Raw genomic sequence first — 6,267 nt, 5'->3', positions numbered from 1 at the left:
TCTCACCAGATAAAGAGAGAGAGAAAGAGAGAGTGAGTGAGTGAGTGAGTGAGTGAGTGAGTGAGTGAGTGAGTGAGTGAGTGAGTGAGTGAGTGAGTGAGTGAGTGAGTGAGTGAGTGAGTGTGAGAGAGAGAGAGAGAGAGAGAGAGAGAGAGAGAGAGAGAGAGAGAGAGAGAGAGGCAGAGAGATGGATGTTGAGAATAGTTATATCACAGAATGATATGAATCAGGTGGAGGGGAGAGAAACGTGGGTAATTGATGCAACCATACTGTTAAAAAGGAAGCAAAATAGACAATTGGCGTGGTTCTGTAAAGCTGTAAGAATTTTGGATAGACAATGATTAGATTCTTGATTTGTTTATATCTGCACAAAGTTAACACGATTTATTTAGGTAAGGAATCTTGAACCTTCAAAAACCTGATGTATCCATATCAGGCTCAAGAGTTCAGTGAGAACTGACATAAACACGTTTTACACATAATCCCTAAGCAGACTTCCTCACCCTAACTATTTAAAGGAAGAAGAAGGAAGGTCAAACGTGTCTCACAGGCTTAAACCATACAATGCTGGAGGAAGAGATTGAAAGATTCTCTATTGTTATATTATCCAAGACGCAGGAACGCACACACTCAGCCACACACTGACCCACACACACACACTAACCCACACGCACGCACTAACCCACAAACACTCACTAACCCAAACACACACACTCCGGACAAAGATCTGAACTTAACTCCATGGCTTACATTTAAAGAGGGTCAAAGGACAGGAAAAATATCTCCCTTTCCCACTTAGGGTTTAAAGTACAAGAGAGAGAGAAGGAGGAAAAAAGAGCAGGAGAACTGAAATATAGAGTGAATGAGATGAGAAGAAAAAACGTCAAATGACCTACTCTGGTAATGACTAGGGAATAATAACATGACATTTGCAGTCAATGGTAGTGAAATATACCGCAGATCAACCCTAACCTCTCACAAATGCCATGCTTAATGGAAGCTGCCATTAAGCATGGCATTTACATATAAAATCATCCATCACGTTCTGTAGACTTCGGTTTCGCATTCAAACATTGATAAGGACATTCGACTCCAACAGTCCTCGGTTGCTCTTACGTGAGCCTAGGCTCGCAGCATTGGGCGGGAAACACGCTAGGCTGTATTATCAAATATTATTCGGCCTCCTCTAGTTGGCGGTTGGATGCTGTAACCATAACAACGGCCGTGGCTTTAAATAACTGCTGCGGAAGGCCTTGAACGCGAGTACATTTGGAGATGAAATTGTTGCTTCATGTTTGTTTGAGGCAAAGACGCAGTGTGTCTCGGCGAGGGGCTCCTCGCAAAGTACCTTCAATAGGACAGCATAATTAAATTGCAGTGCAATGAGGTTTCCGAGAAAATAGTATGCTATAGAACCGAGTAAGGTAGAGTGCATGCAATTTCAAACAAAGTTGTTCCGAAGACATTGCTTTGTGATTCTAATTAGGTTAAGTCTACCTATTCAATCTCGTATGGACAATTAGCGTCTCAGTACAGCAATGGCCGGATATTTAATGTACCACCAGAATGCATTACATGACTAATAAGCCTTGTCCCTGAGCGGAGGAGCCATTGCGTCCAGGCCACGGCTGCCTGGTAATCCAGCAATTACAGAGCAGGCAATAAACGTACAGCTAATTATCTGGCCCTGGTCCTAGCTGGGGCTGTGTGTGCAGTTACACGTGTGCATGTTTCAGTGTTTGTGCGACCGCTTCCATGCAGACATCGGTGTTCTCCGAGCCTGGCATCGCCAGACGAATCGCAAACTGCAATTAGTCTTGAAACTCTCTGTTCATTTCCGATTTCAAGACCAAAATGCCTCTTGGCGCAATTGGATAGGCCTACAGCCAATCACAGCAACGAAACGGGTGACCCATTCGTTGCTGTGATTGGCTGTAGGACAGGGATGGGCAACTGGCGGCCCGTGGGCCGCATACGGCCCGCATCCTCACTCAGTCAGGCCCGCACATAATTAAAATATATAAAAAATAATAAAAAATTGATCGAGTTACAGAAAACTCGGTCAAGAAAGATGAGAAGAATTCATAGAATTCAAAGGCAAACCCATGCGTCTAGTTTGCTTAGAAACGATATCAGTCATTAAAGATATCCACTTAAGTCGCCACTACAACTACTGCAACTGTAATGAATATCATGCTTGTTGGGTTTGAGTTCATTGAGTTGTTGCACTCAATGTTGGGCCACTGTTTTTCAGTTTTGTGACATCATTGAATGATGATGTATGTGAGCCCTTTGCACTGATAAAAATACTACCCATTCATGTGGCTGTTTGAGCATGGAATTAATGTATGTTGGTTCAATTAAAATACCGTACATAGTTTTTTAGTTAGTGGCCATCCTCAAAATGCACCAGAATACAGGAAATCATATCTACCAAATACAAAATTGTGTAGCTTCTCTCAGCTCACGTTTAGTTGAAGTGTGCAGTCATGTGGCCCTCTGATGGTTATGATGAAAAATGTGGCCCTCTTTATCATGAAAGTTGCCCATCCCTGCTGTAGGAGTATCCAATTGTGTAGCAATAGTTATTGTTGAAAATGCCTCTACGGCTCTCCTCTCCACTGCCATCGTATTGATCCCGCCTCATATTAGATAAACGGTTGTGATTGGTCAGATTATCTCATGCCGCAGGCAGAAATCTTTTTGTAATGGAGGGGAGCCATGCCTTATCTGCAGAGCAAATGAAACATGAGCTCGCGAGAATGTGTTCTACTGTGTTCGTATCTAAATAAAACTAGCACCAGGCTGACAACTTTAAAGATAAATGTTTATGCCATTGCAGCGAAAAAACAATGCTTGCTATAGACAGACAGTGTCTAAACATAACCAAAATCGAAGTTGTAAAGCCAGAAATCGTTACATCCTGAATCTTCGCACCCTGTCAATTTGATGAAGAAAATCGAATTCACTTCCTTAAGAACACAGGTTTGGCGGTGTAGTGTTAACTTACGTCAATGTTCGAAAATACAAGACAGAAGACAGAGGGCTGCCAATGCAGTCAGATGTAATCAAATATGGTGACGTCGTTTGTTTATGCCTTCTTCTCTCCCCATCAATGTCCTGAAACTCTAAACCTCTAACTTGATAACGACAGTGTTTAAAGCCTTTAACCAAATCATGACATAATCGGTATTATGAACCCTGACCAAATCACGACATCTTTAACCAAATCACGGCATCAAACACGTTGAATTGAACATTGGTGTTCTAACTACATCATGACCATCATGATCAATATTCATGAACTCAGGGACCCTGTCGATTCTCCATGTGTGGAACACACATGGAGAATCGACAGGGTTTCATGATTCTCAATGTTTCTATAGTTATAGCTCAGTCTATTCAGTAGACTTCCGTCCATTAAGGCAGTACACATGGTACAATCATCTCTACAATCATCGCCCAGAGCAATGAATGAGTTGCATGATAATGGCCTGTGCATGAATTAAGTGTACAAGGTTTGAGATGGGCTGTGTGTGTGTGTGTTTCTGTGTGTGTGTGTGTGTGTGTGTGTGTGTGTGTGTGTGTGTGTGTGTGTGTGTGTGTGTGTGTGTGTGTGTGTGTGTGTGTGTGTGTGTGCGTTTGTGTCTGTGTGTGTGTGTTTGTGTGTGCGTGTCTGTGTGAGGGTGGGTGTGTGTGTGTGTGTGTGTGTGTGTGTGTGTGTGTGTGTGTGTGTGTGTGTGTGTGTGTGTGTGTGTCTATGATGAACTATAGTTAATATCTAACCATAGAAGAGCTGGAACGGCTTTATACGATAGGATGGAAAATAATAGACAGGTCAACAATAGATGCAGTGGATTAATCACGTTCAATAGCACTAAACAGCTTGGAGATTGCCTCTCTGTCCCAATATGCTACAAATATATATAGTGTTTGCAGAAACCATAGTCAATACCATTAGGGCTGGTACATTAGAAGGCAACATTGAATGTTTTAGTGGCTATGCTCTGCCATATTGAGAGGACTCAACTAGGAATGAAGACCCTAGATTTTAGTAGTACTGTAAAATCTAAAATCAAGGGTAATATACCATAACTTCGGCGAATGTTTTGCCACGTCTTACATGAGAAACACAGTGGCAGTTTCAAACACGACAATCTCACTCCTTAATGAACAATCAGTTCACGATTAATTACCAAAAGAAAAAAGCATTACTCCATAATAACTAACATTCCACTGATCCTATGGTTCCAAAAGGTCGTTGTCATTGCGATGTGATTACAATTATTTATAAACCCTGAACATATATTCAATATTTATCCTTCCAAATAGCACTTATGAGGGCAGCAGCATCGCTCTAAAGTGATTGTTTGATTATCTCTGAAAGAGTGAAAACCTTAGCAACCATAACAAAAAAAAAATAACCCAACAGCATTTCTTCATCTTCTTCCTATTATTAAATGTATTCTTCCACAACCGCCAGATATTATATTGAACATCCATGGTTGACCGGCAGTCCCTGCTCCCTGGGAAGTCTCCACACGACACACAAACTAAAGGGGCCACCGCCAAGGCTGTCTGCCTCTTCGTGAAAAGAGCTGGAAGAGAGCACTCAGCGATGACCGAGAGAGGAAGAGGAAGACCGAAAAACATGAGTGAGTGAGTGAGAGCGAGCGAGGCGAGCGAGTGAGTTTTCTGAGTGGGGGATTGAGAGAGAGAGAGAGAGAGAGAGAGAGAGAGAGAGAGAGAGAGAGAGAGAGAGAGAGAGAGAGAGAGAGAGAGAGAGAGAGAGAGAGAGAGAGAGAGAGAGAGAGAGAAAGACGACAGATGGACATGAGAGTAGGTGAGCGAGTGAGTGAGTGGTGAGTGAGAGAGAGAGAGAAAAAAGACAGACAGATCTGAGTGAGTGAGAGAGTCAGTGAGTGAGCGAGTGAGCGAGCAAGTGTGTGAGTGAGTGGGTGAGTCAGAGAGAGAGAAAGACAGAGACAGAGAGGCAGGCAGAAGGCCAGGTCTAGACAAAGCTCTGCGAGGGGCAGAAGCTGGCCCGGAAAGATAAGCCCCCACCGTCTGCTGACAGTAGGGGCTTTGTGGGCAGGGATCAGCATCCAATTGATTCGACGGCTGAAAATGGAAAGTAGACACACTTTACCCACTCTGGCTGTTCCAAGATTGACGCAGTCGAGAGCCATGCATTTGAGACAAATATCCCAAGGCAGCTGAGAATCTGGATGTGTGTGTTATGAGTAATAATTATCAGTGTTATAATTTCAGATTTGTTTGGGGAAAACACTATATGAATATATTCTGCCACAGTAATATGGGGAGTCGTTCTAAATGAGGTCAGGTCTGTTTAAGAAGGGATGAGAGAACAGGTTCAGGTGCAGTAGGGTAGGGGAGAAGAGGCGATTGGTTCCTAGGTGACAAAGTGGAGTAAATAGTCAGCTTTGATTCATAGCCGTTGATAAGAATCAGTTTTGAGTTGATTAACTAATTACAGTCGGATCAAAAGTCGGATCATATCATCCTGCTATTTTTCTGTTTGGAATCTGCTTTATTCTGTTATGTGTACATTTGGAATCTCTTAACGTTATTGACCAGAAGGTGAAAGGATTAAGAGATTTTTCAAAGGAAGAGGATTTTAGGTCGAAAATACATTTCAGTAGACTATACTCAGGGACTAAACAATCTGAAAGAGAGATAAAGAATGACGAATTAAAGAATTTATTAATGGCTATGTTATTTTTATATCATTGTTATTTTATGGTTGCAAGCATGAAATCAGAAGTTGTTTCGGGGATAACCTTTAATATATATTTTATTGGGTTGACAATCTCCATGCTTCACTCTCATCATTTTCTCCTTCACTATGCGTCAACTGAAATATGGTAAAGTGAGATTGTTAAATGCACTCTGACAGAGACCTCCATTGCACTTCAGTTCAGTCAATTGGCAATTCCTTTTTTTCTCCCCCCACAAGGCAATGTTTTGAAGTCCTCATAACGGTTCACTTAAGATAGTTCTCCAAGAACTGAGGGACATTAAATTGTTTGGGTTTTTCCTCACTCAACAGTAGTGTGATTCAGAGATCCCACAGTGAGAAGCTGTGATGAAAGCCAACACAGCATGCGCTCAGATCCCAATATATGCATAGTAGTCCATGCATATATATAAGGACAACGGGAGCCAGCAGTGCCTTAATTAGTTAAGCACTTACTACCATTGCTAAATGAGGGGCCTCACTCTGGTGTTTGTACAGAACAGAATGTG

This window comes from Gadus macrocephalus, chromosome 11 (genome assembly GCF_031168955.1).
Source record: "Gadus macrocephalus chromosome 11, ASM3116895v1".
Lineage (NCBI taxonomy): Eukaryota > Metazoa > Chordata > Actinopteri > Gadiformes > Gadidae > Gadus > Gadus macrocephalus.
This window is presented reverse-complemented; position numbering follows the sequence as displayed.